We start from the raw sequence: 15,204 nt of genomic DNA, 5'->3' as shown, positions 1-15,204 counted from the left end.
TTTTTTTTTTTTTATGATTTTGAGTTTTGCTCCACATTGTTCTCCCACTCTATCCAGGATCTCCTTCACCAATCCCCCTCTGAGTAGTTGACAGTGGCCAGGCCTCCAGGCTCTGATTTTGGCTTAGACAACATCTGTTGTCATTAAATAATCCCTTCTGGAAATGGGCCCCCAACACCTGCCCTACCTATTGCCTATTCTGGTTTCTACCTCACACTTCACTTTTAAAATAAAGATTGAAGTGAAAATATATTCAGAGACTCTGTCCTTCTGTCATGTCGTGTTAATTATCAACTTGAGGCAAAATCCCAATACTGTCTTTCAGATGAGAAAAAAGTCTTAAATTCTACATTTGGGGAAACTTCTGAATGTCCCAAGGTGAAGAGTCCTAACTCAAAGCAGTCCCTTAAGAATAAAGATCCTCTGCTCATGAGCTCCCTTGGTATAGTTTCCCAAGAGAGAACAGGAGTGTAGTGTTTCTTCTACAGAAAAGTGTGGTTTTCAAACTTTAAAATATCAATGGATAGCTTTATTTCAAAAACTAACTCTTACAAGGGCACCTAATATCAAACACTAAAAGCTGAGGAGAGCTGCTCTGACTGGTGGGGGCAGGAAGGACTGAGTCTGATCCATTCAGCCTACCTGTGATTTTTCAGGGCAGTCTGGAAACTGCTGCTGTCACTCATAGTCTATTTTCTATAGTACATATCATCTTTTTAATGATAAATAATCCTGTTATCACAAAACCTATTAAAATAAAGGCCATTCTTACTACTCTCCACAATGTCCCTTAATTCTACTCATCAGTCCGGATGGCCTGTTCCCCTTCTAGAATGGGAGTGAGCTCTTTGGGGCAGGGAACAGTATTTTCTTTGTGACTCTGACCCAGCTCCCAGCATAAGGCCCAGATAACATATACTGCTGAATGTTTGTTGGCTGAATGAACCAAATTGTTTCCAAGCTCCAGGCACTCACTAGACTTTACTTAAGGTTAATTCAGATTCAAAACAAACAAACAAAAAGTGCACTACAATTAAAGAATACAATCTCTTAGAGCCACTGCAATGCAATATAAATTTTGGTCTATCGAGTTGAAGTCCTTGATCATACTAAATCAAGAAAACATGTGATGGGAAAACTATTAAGAAAACTGATTGGCATGATAACAGAATGAGATTGGAAGGATAGAATGAAAGTAGAGTCCTCCAGAAATGTGAGCCCAGATGACACTCCTAGGGAGAGGCATCCTGCATTTATAGACTAGTGTGCTGCAAGAAACAGATGAAGACAGTTTGGGAAAGAGTCCACATGTATCACTAGCTAATCCAGTGAGCTAATCTGGGAGCAGTGGTATGGAACTAAGAAAAGACCAAGCACATGGCAAATGGAGTCACAAAGACCCCAGCTTGCCTGGAGCAGAGTAGGAAAGCAGGCAGGTGGAGCAGGAGTGGTCAGACAACACAAGGCCTTCTGAAGCTGGCAAAGGTGTTAGCTTGATGAGGCAGGCAGTGGAGGTGAGGTGAGTAGGGGTGGAAGGGGTTCTAACAAATTAGACTTTGGAGAATTTCTTAATACCAACTTGATTTTATTTTTATTTTATCAAGTTCACATAACATAAAATTCCCCAGTTGAACCATTTTACAGTATACAACTCAGTGGCATTTAGTTGTTGTGCAACCAATACCTCTATCTATTTTAGAACATTTTCATCCCCCCACAAGGAAGCCCCATAACATTTGAGCAATCATTCCCTACTCCCTCCAACCCCTGAATGTAGGCGCCACATTTTGTTTATCCATTCATCAGAAGATGGACACTGTGTTGTTTCCACCTTTTGCCTACTGTGAATAGTGCTGCTATGAACATTCGTGTACAAGTTTTTGTTTGAACACTGTTTTTATTTCTTTTGGGTATATACCTAGCAGTGGAATCTCTGGGTCTATGTTTGACTTATTGAGGAACAGCCAGATTGTTTTTCACAGTAGTTGCACAATTTTACATTTCTTCTAGCAAGGTACGAGGGCTAACCAGGTATATATTGGAACTCTTTAAGAAAGGCACAGAAATAGGAAGTGACCAGCACATTGTCAGAGTTGATTAAAGACAGATGGAAGACTGTAACTTAGGTCTCCAGCTCTGTTCTCTTATTTAATCAGCAAGGATGCATGTAACTAAGTATATTTACCATACACCCCTCCTGGGTAGCACCCTTCCGTGTCTCCTATCTCCTCCCTGCTTATGCTTTACTTGGCATGTCCCTAGGCCTTCCTCTACTCCCTACCCTTCCTTATTTATTATTATTTTTAAAATATATATTTATTTTTATATTGTTTATATTTTATCCATGCATCAGATACACACACATTCATCAAATACAGACAGCAAAACATATACCAATTCAACAACTTCTTCATGTACAACTCAGTGACATCGATTACATTCTTCAAGTTGTGCAACCATTCTCACCTTCCTTTTCCAAACTGTTCGTTCCCTGACATTATAAACTCACTGGCCTCTATGGTTCCTGTCTAACCTTTTGAGTTGCAGTTGTCAGTTTGATCCCATACAGAAAGTTCTTTAAAAGAGCACAATACTCAAAGCAGAGTTTTTTTTTTTTTTTTTTTTTAACTACTAGTTAAGCTAAACTATTTTTTGGTTTAAAGAAGATTTCAAGGGATATTTTTGGTTTAATGTTTAAAGATTATCTCAGGGCAACAGTTTCAGGGATTTATCCAGTGTCCATGGCTTCAGAAAGTCTGGAGGTCATGAGAATTTGAAATTCTGTTCTGCGTTGTTCTGCTTTTGATCATGATTCTTCTATAGAATCTTTCATCAAAACATAACAGTAATGATAACTGGGCACCATCCAGTTCTTCTGGTCTCATGGCAAAAGAAGCAGTTGTTTATGGAACCAAAGTCACATATTCCATTTCCTCTTCCTATTCCTGACTCTCCTTCTTCCTCTCATGCTACAAATGAATAGAGACCAATTGTGCTTCGGATGGTCCCAGGCATTATGCAACAAACTAGCTTCCTTACCTTTTAAGGCCCATTTCCATCAAACTTTGTGAACTCCTCTCTAAGAACTCCAATCCACACAGTCTTTCTGGCTCATCTAGCTTTCTTTCCCCTCAAATTTCTGGTATTAAACACAATAGTACTGAATTTTATATTTTACCCAATCATGTTTTATTCAACACCATAGCCTCAGTGGGCACTCAAATTAAGGTTAAATGAATGAGAGAATGAAGGTTTCATTGCTGAAGTTTTTCTCAGGCTGAGAGGAGGCAATGCCTGAAACTTCATTTATATCCCTCTAAAAGCTATAAATAAAAATTTGATGACCAAGTGACACTGTGTACAAAATAGAAATGTTTAATAGTAAAACTATATCTAGAACACTGTGTCTGGCAGTTGCTATAAGTAATGCTACATTTTCAATTAGATAACATCAATCTAATGTCTAAATTTATTCATCTATATTGGGACATAGTTTAGGACAACTTAGCAGATAATTTTCTAAACAATTACAATGAAAGTGGCTAATACTTCAGGGCAAAAGATGTGCCATAAATATTAAACAGGATATACAGATACTTTCTTACACTTGATTTGTATATAAGCCAGACTTAAAGATTCACTTTATATTAGTAAACTTATTCCAAACTTTGCTAAATTCTATCCTAAGAGTTATAATAATTTAAGTGTGCACAGATATCTTCTTGCCATGGATTGTGAGCTCCCAAGGGCAAGGACTGAGTCCTTCTCCTATCCCTCTCACCTTCATCCTTCCCTGTACCATGACCCTGCTCTCCTCCAGGCACAGATCCATGGTGCTTCCTAAGTGCTCAACAAAAGATGAACAAATGAATATGTGTACTGCTTAGGCAAGGAAATGCTCTGTCCTTTTTGCCAACAAAGCATCAGCACAGAGTTACTGGGTACCTCTCTAGACCATGGGTGCTAGAAAGATGTAGTAAAGTTGGAGAAAAATTGTAGCATTTCAGGGGAGTAGAAAGAAGCAGGACATCCAGATACCATCTAAATGTTGCCATTGACTTCTTGTGGCACCTAGAGTGTTGATGTCCTTTCTCTGGGCCTCTCCTCCTGTAACTTTCATCCCATTTAATATCAAAGAGCTCTGGTGGTACAGTGGTAAAACACTGGGCTGCTAACCAAGAGGTCGGTGGTTCAAAGCCACCAGTTGCTCTGTGGGAGAAATATGAGGCAGTCTGCTTCTGTAAAGATTTACAGCTTTGGAAACCCTATAGGGCAGTTCTATTCTGTCCTGTAAGGGTCACTATGAGTTGGAATTGACTTAATGGCAATGGGTTTGTTTTTTTGGTTTTGTACTCCTATTTCCCAGTCAGGATAGTTGTACAGAACAAACAAGGTGGTTCCTCCCATGGGCTCCTATGCAAAAGCACTTTGTACACTATAAAGTACCATGTGAATAAAAGCACCACATTTAAAAATCACTTAAATAATGTCAGATTAGGTGATTCAGAACAACTTTCCCATTAAGAACAACTAGAAAAGCTGGAAAAATATTTTTAGAATTATGCTCAAAGCTACTGGAGAATTAAGGCAGTGAAGAATAATGAAGTATTCTAGAGGAGAAATCCAGAGAAGTGAGCCTGGCATATGGGGACACTCTTTCCCCTAGGGATGCTTGCTACTTCTGGAGGAGGTGACTAAGAGGCTGAGAAGCACTTGTGACAGCTTGAGGAATTAAGGAGGCAAAAATTGCAGTTCCCTGATCAGTGAACTACACCCTAAGAGTAAAAGTGAACCACAAATAGACTAATCCTCACAGGGACAAAACCCAGCTTTGAATCCTCTCAATCTCTAAAATTGGATCACAGTGATACCAGACTGCTGGTGCCCCCAGATACCTTTCAGAAGCAGATATCAATTCTCCCTAAAGGAAGTTAACATTACGCAAGGCCTCAATTGCTTCTGTAAGTTTTCATATATGGTGTCTGGCACTCAATCAGAAATAACCAGGTATATGAGAATACAAAAACATAAGTAGATTCCAAGAGAAACACCACACAATAGAAACAGACTCACAAGGGCTCCAAATAAAGGTGTTACAAGATGGAGCCTTAAAGAGCAACAACAATATAAACCATGCTTAATATATTCAAAGAATTGAAAGATAAAATTAAAAAGTTTCTCAAAGGACTAGAAACAAAAAAAAATCACAAAGCAAAATTCTAGAACTTAAAAATAATTAAATAACTGAAATTAAGAATTCAGTACATGGGTTTAACAGACTACCGCTTGAGAGAAAATTAGTGAAATAAATGAAAGGCCTGAAAAAACACTGAGCTTGAAATTTAGAGAGATAGAAGGATAGGAAATAAAGATAAGTGGGTAAGAGATATAGGGGATACAGTGAGAATGACTATTACTAGATTTGTAATTAGAATCCTAGGAAAGGAGAGAGAAAAATGGGCAGAAGAAATAACAATCAAAGAAGTTTTCAAAACTGAAGAAAAACATCAAGCTCAGATTCAAGTTGGAATGGATGAACACCAAGCAAGATAAATAAGAAGAAAACTATATACCTTGGCACATCTCAGTAAAATTGTTGAGCATAAAAACAAAGAGAAAAATCTTAAAAGTAGCCAGATGGAAAAAAGACAAATTATTATCAAAGGAGTAAATAAAATAGACAGTTGATTTCTCAATAAAAATACTGAAAAACAAAAGACACTTGGACATCTTCAAAGCACTGAGAAAATATCCAACCATTTAAAGAAATAACACCAGTCTTATACACACTCCTCCAGAAAACAAAAAAGAGTATACTTCCCTACTCATTTTATAACACTAACAAATCCATGACTTAAAAATCTGACAAGGACATTACAATAAGGTAAATAGGCAATCCTTCTCATGAGCACAGACATAAAAATCATGAATGTGTTAGCAAACTGAGTCCAGTAATAAATTAAAGGGATAATATAATACATCATAAGCAATCGGTTTTATTGCAGGAATGTAATTCATTAAACAATAGTTTTTGTTTTTTATTTTTGTAGAAATTAAAGACAGACCAGCAGATTCTAAAATTTACATAGAAATGCATAGGGGCCATAATAGACTTGCCTCATTGGATGTTGAAATAGATTATCGAGCAACAATAGTAAAGAAAGTGGGATTCTGGAAAAAGAATAGGCAAATAGACATATGCAATAGAACACAGAGTCCAAAACCAGACTCAGGCACATACATGTTCACACAGAAGGAGATGAATGGGGTTGGATCCCTGGAAACACATTCAGATAAACAGATTAATAGGCATTTCCAGTTTTCAGAGTCTTCCCAACTCCTACTTCCAACCGAAAGCAAAGCCATCGGCCAGGAAACCAAAACATCTCTCTGCTTTCCAGCAAGAAGGAAAAGCAGGGATTTAGGCTCTTTGTCCTGCCATCTACAGATTCTCATCTAAAACATTCCAAGCAGCCTGGAGGATGGAGGGGATGGCTGCCCTCTACCTCATGACCACGGTCTTGTATTGTTCGCTTACTTAGGTAGTGGGTGAGTTAGGTAGACTTCAGTTTTAAAATAGGGCTTTTCATTTATATGTAAGTCTAGTAAGTTTCTAATCAAACTATTTAACCTCTTTGAGCCAGTTTCCTTGTCTATGAAAGGAAAGTTGTTGTGAAGATTAAATGAAATAATGCTTGCAAAGCACTTAGGACAGTGTAAGCACATAGTAAGTATTTAGTAAGTGAAAGCCATTGCTGAGAACATACTGGGGGTGGGTGCTGGGGCTAGGATGATGATTAACACACAACAATGGACATAACAAACTAGACTTGTGAGGGTTTTTAATGCTCAGTACCTAGTGTGTGGTTGATATTCAATACATATTTGTGGAATGGGGAAGTTAATAACTTACCAGGTTCTCACAAAATCCTTCGAGTTAAGGTCCTCTTGTTTACAGTTTCTGACTCCCTTTGAAATGATAACTAGATTCCCAATCCTTTTCTGCCACCCATTGTTACTAAAGATGGGTCTCACTCCCATTTCCTCCAAACCACACACCCACGTGCACATACACACATACACACACATACATGCACTCCTGATCTCAGTTACCATCCTTTCCTTTTCTTCCCACCCTGAACACCTGGGGGCTGCTCTCTACCTCATGGGCTCAATTTGTGCTTGGCTAGCCTTGCTCTTGTGGAGTGGTGGGCAAGGCATCCGGTTGCCAACCAGAGGTTGGCAGTTCAAACTCACCAGCTGCTCCAAAAGAAGATGAGTCTTTGCTCTTCAGCACTTGAAAGAGGTCTTTTACAGCAGACTCCCAATGGGAGTCGCTATGAGTCAGAATCAGCTTGATGGCAGTGGGTTAGCCCTACAGCCTGGCTGACACCTAGTTAGTTTACTGAGTGTCTACCTTTGTTGTTGGTGCTGTTAGCTGCCATCAAGTCAGACCCTGACTCACGACAGACCACCCCACATATTACAGAGCAGAACTGCTCCATAGTTTTCTTGACTGTGATCTTTACAGAAACAGTTCACCAGGACTTTCTTCTTTTGTGCAGCTGAGTGGGCTCCAACTGTCAACCTTTAGGTTAGCAGCTGCTCGTGAACCACTTGTGTCACTTAGGCTCCTTGAACCTCTATTTTTTCCCCCAAAACCAAACTGGTTACCATGGAATCTGACACATGGCAACCCTATGTGTGCAGAGTAAAGCAGCTTCATAGAGTTTCAAGGCTGTGGCATTTTGGAAACAGATTGCAGGCTTTTTTCCCCAGGTGCCTCTGGGTAGGTTCGAATGGCCAATCTTTTGGTTAGTAGTTGAGCAGTTAACCATTTATACCATCCAGGGACTATCCTTTACCGTACTCAGAGGCTCCTAATTCAAAATTGCCTTTAAAGAAAATACTTTAAAACCAGCAAGACTCTGTACTTCCAAGCTCTCTTCCAGAACTCATACGTTAGGCCTGAAAACACCTGCCTGGAGGGGAGGAGTAACCAGGGCCCTGCAGGAAAGAGCCTGCTCTCCTTTAGGGGAAGCCATAGCACTCCCAGTCACTCCCTCCTAGGTCATTCATGTTGCTTCTGGAACCTACCACTGGGTGGAGAGAAAGGGGCTACTGCCCCCTTCTCAAAGACTTCATAAATCAAGATGCTTTAAAACCACTGATAAAGAAAGTATAATTTATTGAAGCGGATTTCCTAATGACAGTCTTTGACTTTTAAGCATATCAGAATTCTGCTCCTCCCTCTTTCTGCAGGACATCAAATGATGTATAGTACCGGGCAAGTCTGCTGTAAAAGACCTCTTTCAAGTGCTGAAGAGCAAAGATATCTCCTTGAGGACTAAGGTGTGCCTGGCACAAGTCATGATATTTTCAATCACCTCATATGCATGTGAGAGCTGGACAATGAATAAGGGAGACCAAAGAAGAATTGATGCTTTTGAGTTGTGGTGCTGGCAAAGAATGCTGAAAGTACCATGGGCTGCTAAAAGAGCTAACAAATCTGTCCTGGAGGAAGTGAAGCCAGAGCGCTCCTTGGAAGTGAGAATGGCCAGACTTCATCTCACCTAGTTTGGTCATGTTATCAGAAGGAACCATTCCCTGGAGAAGGATGTCATGCTTGGTAAGGTGGAGGGTCAACGAAACAGGGGAATGCCCTCAACGAGATGGATTGATACAGTGGCTGCAGCAATGGACTCAAGTATAGCAGGGATTGTGGAGCTGGCATGGGACCAGGTGGTATTTTGTTCTGCTGTGCATAGGTTTACTAGGAGTTGGAGATGACTCGATGGTACCTAACAACAACAACAACGACTCTTTCTGCAGTGTGGTGCTTAAGTCTCTGTGTCAACTTAGCTGGGCCTGGCAGCTCAATGTAGTATTCCCCATGGTGAGACTGGTAATTGACTCCATGGTGGAATCTATTGGAGCAGCTGAGTAGCTGCTTTGGGTATCTAGTCTGCTTCCCATATATAAGAAACAGCTTTGGGAATAGTCTCTAGTTTATGGCACATTTGAACCCTGCATGTAGCCGTGTCATTGTTCAGCAGCCTGCCATGCTCTGCCGACCTTGGGACTTTCAATGGACTTGAATTAACAGCCTGCCGTGTGGTTTGGTAACATCAGAACTGTGCCTTTTTACTTGTCAACCTTGGGCTTGTCAGTCTCAGCAGCCAGCAGCTGTCTGAGTGAAGAAAAGCCTCCAGCTTTAGTGGGCCGGGAGCAGGAGGCAGAGCTGAAACCCAAGGTTGAGGGGCTTTCACCCAGCCCCTAGAGCCTGGCACTTTGAACTTGGATTTCAAGCCTCCAAACAGTGAGAGAACAAACTCCTGTCTGTTCAAGCCATCCTATTTGTGGTACATTGCTGTCAGAGCAGTACTAGTACTCAGAACACTGCAGGCAGAGGTACACCCCTCACCCAGGTGTTTATACCTTTGCAATTCTTGCTGCTGCTATTCTTCCTCTTGCCCTTGCAAGCAAGAGAATCTCAAACGTGACTTAGAAAACCACGGAAATGTTTAATAAACATTTTCTCCAATGAAATCCCTGTTATTCACCAAAGGTTCTTTCTGTTCAGTGTTCAGCAGAAGTAGAAACAGCCTATCTGTACCCTTGATATTAAAAAAAAAAAAAAAAAAAAGACCACTGTATTCCCTCCTCCTTCCCTCTGCTCCTCTATTCAAGCTCGACAGTTCTACTTAAGGGTCTTCCCTCTTAGCTTTTGTGGGTCCTCTTCTGAATTCTCTCCCAGTTTTCACTGACTAACAAGAAAAGTCATCACTGTCTTGACTCAGTTCTGAGATTCCAAGTACACTCCCATTTGTAAAACCCCAAAAGTACTAATCTCTGACAGTATTAAGTCACCTGGCAAACCATGCTGTGGAAAATGAACGTTGGCAGTCACGATAACCACGTGTAGGGCTCCCCCTCTGGTATGATCCCCTGAGTACAGCAATAAACTGAGGCAATATTCTATGAGAATCTGTTTTGAGGGAAGCAAGGGCATTACGTGATTTAAATGACCGGGCACACTTATAGCAACTCCTTCTTGGGTTTCTGAAATAGTATCACTATGGAAGTAGATTGCCCCATCTTCCGTCCAAGGAGTGGCTGGTGGGTTTGAACCGCCAGCCTTCTGGTTAGCAGTCAAGTGTCTTAGGCACTATGCTACCAGAGCTCCTATGCTAGCATCCTTGATAGTGGACAAAAACATCATGTAACAGAAAACTCATTGTTGTCAAATCCATGCCAACTCACTGTGACCTTATAGGACAGAGTAGAACTGCTCCATCGGGTTTCCAAGGCTGTAATCTTTACAGAAGCAGACTGTTGCATCTTTCTCCTGTGGAGGGGCTGGTGGGTTTAAACCACTGAGATTTTTGGTTAGCAACTGAACACATCAGCCACCATGTCACTAGGGCTCCTTATCCCATAACAAGCCCCTATTTATGGTAAAAAACCAGAGGCAGAAGCCTGGACTTTGCACACCAGGGCAGGAGCTAGCCACTAGGGCTTGAGAAGAGCTGTAACCCTTCATGCACCTCCCTGAAATGGCAGGGCCCAGGTTCACATGTGGCGAGTTTACACCTCATACTGTCACTCCTCCACTCTGTGTATTGGAGTCTCTTTGTGTTTCTCTGGGACAAAGGGATATTTAGTTCAGCAAAAGGCAAAATTTTTTCATGGGAATAAAAAACCCAAACCCACTACAGTGGAGTCAGATCCAACTCATAGCGACCCCTCCCTGGATTTCCGAGGCAGTATCACTATGGAAGTAGATTGCCCAACTTTCCTTCCGAGGAGTGGCTGATGGGTTTGAACCGCCAGCCTTCTGGTTAGCAGTCAAATGCCTTAAGTACTAAGCCACCAGAGCTCCCTTCACGGGCATATAACTCTGATTTTTAAAAATTAAAGCCAAAAAGAAGTATTTATTTTATGGTATTTCACAATGAATGTTTCAGGAATAGATCTAATATACTCTTTTTTTGTTTTTGTTTTTAATTGTGATTGCGTGAAAGTTTACAGAACAAATTCACTTTCCATACAGCAGTTCACACACACATTGTCTCATGACATTGACTACAATTTACCCCAATGCAACAGCCCCCCTCCCAGTTCCTCCCAATAGTTTGTTACCTCTTCCCTGTGTCCATCCCTCCATGCACTCCTGCCCCCTGAGCTGTCTCCCTGTGCATACACAGCCTCTATTTCTCCCATGATTGTTCTCTCCAAGGAGTGTATCTACCTCAGGTACATGTTCAACTCATATGCCTGTCTTTTGTTTGGCTGGAAGTCACAGGCGTGGGTTCAATTCCAGACCTGAAGGGGCCATAGTCTCAGTGGTTCCACCAGGCTCTATCAGACCAGCAAAACTGCCCCCCACCTTTTTTCCCAAATGATTTTGAGTTTTGTCCCACATTGTTCTCCCTCTCTATCCAGGATGTCCTCCATAGATCCCCCTCTGAGTGGTTGACAGTGGTAGCCGGGCACCATCTTGTTCTGGTCTTATAGTCGTATAGGCTGAGGATCTCATGGTGCACCAGTTGCGAGGACTAATTGTTTCCATGTATCTTTGGTTTTCTTCATTCTTCTTTGCTCTGGATGAGGAGAGACCCTCGTTGCATCTAGATGGCTGCTTACAAGCTTTTAAGATCCCAGTCACTACTTGCCTAAGTAGGAGGTGGAACAATGTTTTGTGCAGTATGTTATGCCAATTGAGCTTGATGTCCCCTGCGACTATGGTCCCAAGCCCACAAGTTCAACTACTCACTCCCTCTGAGTAGCTGGCTGTGACCAAGAAATGACTACAACCTTGTCCCTTGTCAGCTCTACTATACACCTGGGAATTCTTACAAAACATACAAATACACTTGTAGAACCACTGTCTGCCAACCCTATACATGGTCTTGGGTACATTCCCTGCTGCATAGACATATGTAATAGTTCAGCCTGTCCACCCATCTGTCCACCTGTATACCCATGTTTGCCTTCACTGACAATGCAGTACTGTATGTACAAAAGGGTTCATCTTTGTTGTCTGCACCTCCCATTTACCTCTCTCTGTCTTCCTCTTCCTCAATGCTACCATGTTGATCACTCACATTTGGTACATTGCCCTTCTTTTCACCCAAATCAATACTTATCTCTACCTATCTAATAGTGTTCCCTCCCCGCCCACACCCCTGGTAACTGACAAAGAAAATTTCCTTCCATAGATAAACCGTTCCTTGACTTTTACAATAATGGACTAATACAATATTTGTTCTTCTGTGATTGGCTTATTTCACTCAGCATAATGTTCATCCACATTATGCGGTATTTTGCAGATTCTAGGTTATTCTTTAGGGTTGTGTAGTATTCCATTGTATGTATGTACCATAGTTTGGTTATCCATTCCTCAGTTGATGGACACCTAGGTTGTTTCCATCTTTTGGCTATTGTAAATAGTGCTGCGATGAACACGGGTGTGCATATGTCTGTTCTCGTCATGGCTCTCACTTCTTTAGGGTATATACCTAGTAATGGAATGGCTGGATCAAATGGTATTTCTATTTCCAACTTTTTAAGGAATCGCCATACTGCTTTCCACAGTGCTTGGACCATTTTACAGTCCCACCAGCAGGGTATGAGAGTCTCAATCTCTCTGCATCCTCACCAGCATTTGTTATTTTCTGTCTTGTTGAACTTTGCTGCTAGTGCTGGGGCAAGATGGTATCTCATTGTTGTTTTGATTCGCATCTCTCAAATGGCTAATGATTGTGAGCATTTCTTCATATGTTTGTTAGCTGCCTGAATATCCTCCTTGGTGAAGTGTCTAAGAATAGATCTAATCACTCTTGATGCATTTTTTTTTTTTGTTTTGAAGACTCTCTACTTCCAATGAATTGCAAAATTTCATCAAATGATATTTAAACTGAGTTTCTAGATCTCTAACTAAATAAATGCAGCCTAGTATCTCAGAACCATGGAATTTAACTGAAGTTGAACAAGTAAGAACCTTAGGGCTTTAAGCTAACTGTATTAAATGGTTATTATGTGGCTGTTAATACTTTATTTACATTACCTTATTTACGACGTACAATACTATGCAATAGTTACTGTCATCATGCCCATTTTATAGATGAGAAAACTCAACCATTGCGAGTTTAAGTAACTTGCTCAAAGTCACAGAGTTAATAAGTGGCAGCTCCAGTGTTTATGTCTTAACAGAACATGTGATGCAGGAATGTGTGATACATTCACTTTGTGGGAAATAAAAGTTTAATGTTTAATGAGCATCCACTTAAAATCCATTAGCGTTAGCTCACAGGCACTGTGACCCTGAATTCCAAGCAATGGTGGCTTGCCATCTCTGTATTCCCTCTTCAAGGGTAAGACTTGGCATCTGGCCATACATAAGATCATAGAAACCCTAGTGGAAAGACCCAGCCTTTCTCCCTCCAGGAGGAGTGAGGGAACTTAGGTTACCCATCTAGGACTATTTCTTTCCCTCCTGCTGCTAGCTAAAAGAACAACACCACACTAGGAAAAACAGGAAGCTGGTTACCAGATATGTCAGAACAACAACTCCACTGTTCAGAGCTGTTGGCAAGAGGCACAGTAACTGCTGTGTCCCTGGCCCCCCTGCTTGGAAGGAAATGGCCAGCCCCAGGGTAGGGTTGGACATACCACAGGCAGTTCTAGCTGGGTACTACAGCCTGTCCCTACTGACCAGCTATCTCAAGAGGCCCTCTCAGCCCAAGGGCAAGAAGCAGGAAGAAGACCCACGTTTACTGGGCACCCACCATTTTTGTTCGTGATCCCACTCCTACACCTGGAAGGTGGGTATCACCACTTCCACAGTCTAAATGAAGAAAGTTAAGCTCAGATGACTTGAGTGATTTGCTCAGCCAGGAAAGCCTAGGGGTAGGAACTGCAACTTGGCTTCCTCTGCCCTCAAAGTCCTGAATTTGATGCATTTTTTCAACATGGCCATGATGTGACATTTCTTTTTTTGGATTTAACCAAAAGGACATTTTGATTTTTTATTTACCAACAAAATAAACAGAAATACCAGTGAATAAGTATCAGTTTCTTTAAACAAAAACACTTTATGGAGAATTTCAAATTTTCTGAAAGGGCAAATGAGATAGTTGCAGCAATCACAACAAAGCCTTATATCAATATGAAGACTATATATAAACTGATAAGAAAAACCCAAGGTACTTCCAATAATAATATAAGCAGAAATATTAATCTCTCACAAACTTGGAACATTTTCCACCTCACTACTAATCAAAGAGAGTACCTGGGTGACACAAAGTTAAGCACTCAACTACTATCTGAAAGGGATGGCGTAGTAGTTAAAGCATTCGGCTGCTAACCAAAAGGTCAATGGTTCAAACCCACCAGCTGCTCTGCAGAAGAACGATGAGGCAGTCTGCTTCTGTAAAGATTGACAGCGCTGGAAGCCCTACAGGGTAGCCTCTCTGTGCTACAGGGCTGCTATCAGTCAGAACTGACTCAATGGCAGTGGGTTTAGAGGTGCCTCAGAAGAAAGCCTGGCGATCTGCTTCTGAAAGATCACAGCCTGGAAAACCCTATGGAGTGCAGCTCTACTCTGAAACACGTAGAATCACCATGAGTTGGAACCAACTCGAAAACAACTGGATTTGCAAAACATAACATTAAAGTACATCAGCTATTAAATTAGCAGTTAAGAAATTATGGAACCGGCAGCCAGTTCACCAGGCCGGGGGGGGGGGGAGGGTGGTGGTGCAGAGAAATGATAGAACCAATGTTGTCACAAGAACATATTGCTGATGGGAGTGTAAGCTGCTACTATCCTTTCGGAAAGTGTTTTAGTTGTGCAGTACTGTTACAACAGAAACACTACAAGTGGGTGGCTTTAACAAACAGAAATTTGTTTTCTCGCATCTTAGGAGGCTTGAAGTCCAGAATCTGGGTGCTGAGTCTAGGTAGAGGAAGGCTCTCTCTGTCAGCTCTGCAGGAAGGTCCTTGTCTGAGCTTCTGCTCCTGGGCAATCTTCATGTGGCTTGGCATCTCTCTTCCCCCATCTCTGCTCGCTTGTTTAATCTCTGTTTTGTTTTTAACTTTTTATTGTGATTTGAGTGAAAGTTTACAGAGCAAATTGGTTTTCCATTCAATAAGCCATACACATTTTGTTTCACTGCAATCCCTCCAATGTAACAGTACTCT

General features: G+C 41.3%; 1 protein-coding gene across 1 annotated transcript in view; it reads right to left on the bottom strand.

Annotated features, from left to right (window-relative positions):
* Nucleotides 1-15,204, bottom strand: part of CTDSPL (CTD small phosphatase like) — a 156,145-nt gene that overhangs the window by 74,877 nt on the left and 66,064 nt on the right. The gene's annotated exons all lie outside the window — the stretch shown is intronic.

The sequence above is a fragment of the Orycteropus afer genome, unplaced genomic scaffold (assembly GCF_000298275.1).
Source record: "Orycteropus afer afer isolate SDZICR_OR568_19922 unplaced genomic scaffold, OryAfe1.0 scaffold00142, whole genome shotgun sequence".
NCBI lineage: Eukaryota > Metazoa > Chordata > Mammalia > Tubulidentata > Orycteropodidae > Orycteropus > Orycteropus afer.
Note: the sequence above shows the minus strand (reverse complement) of the source record. Positions and strands in the feature narration are given on the sequence as shown.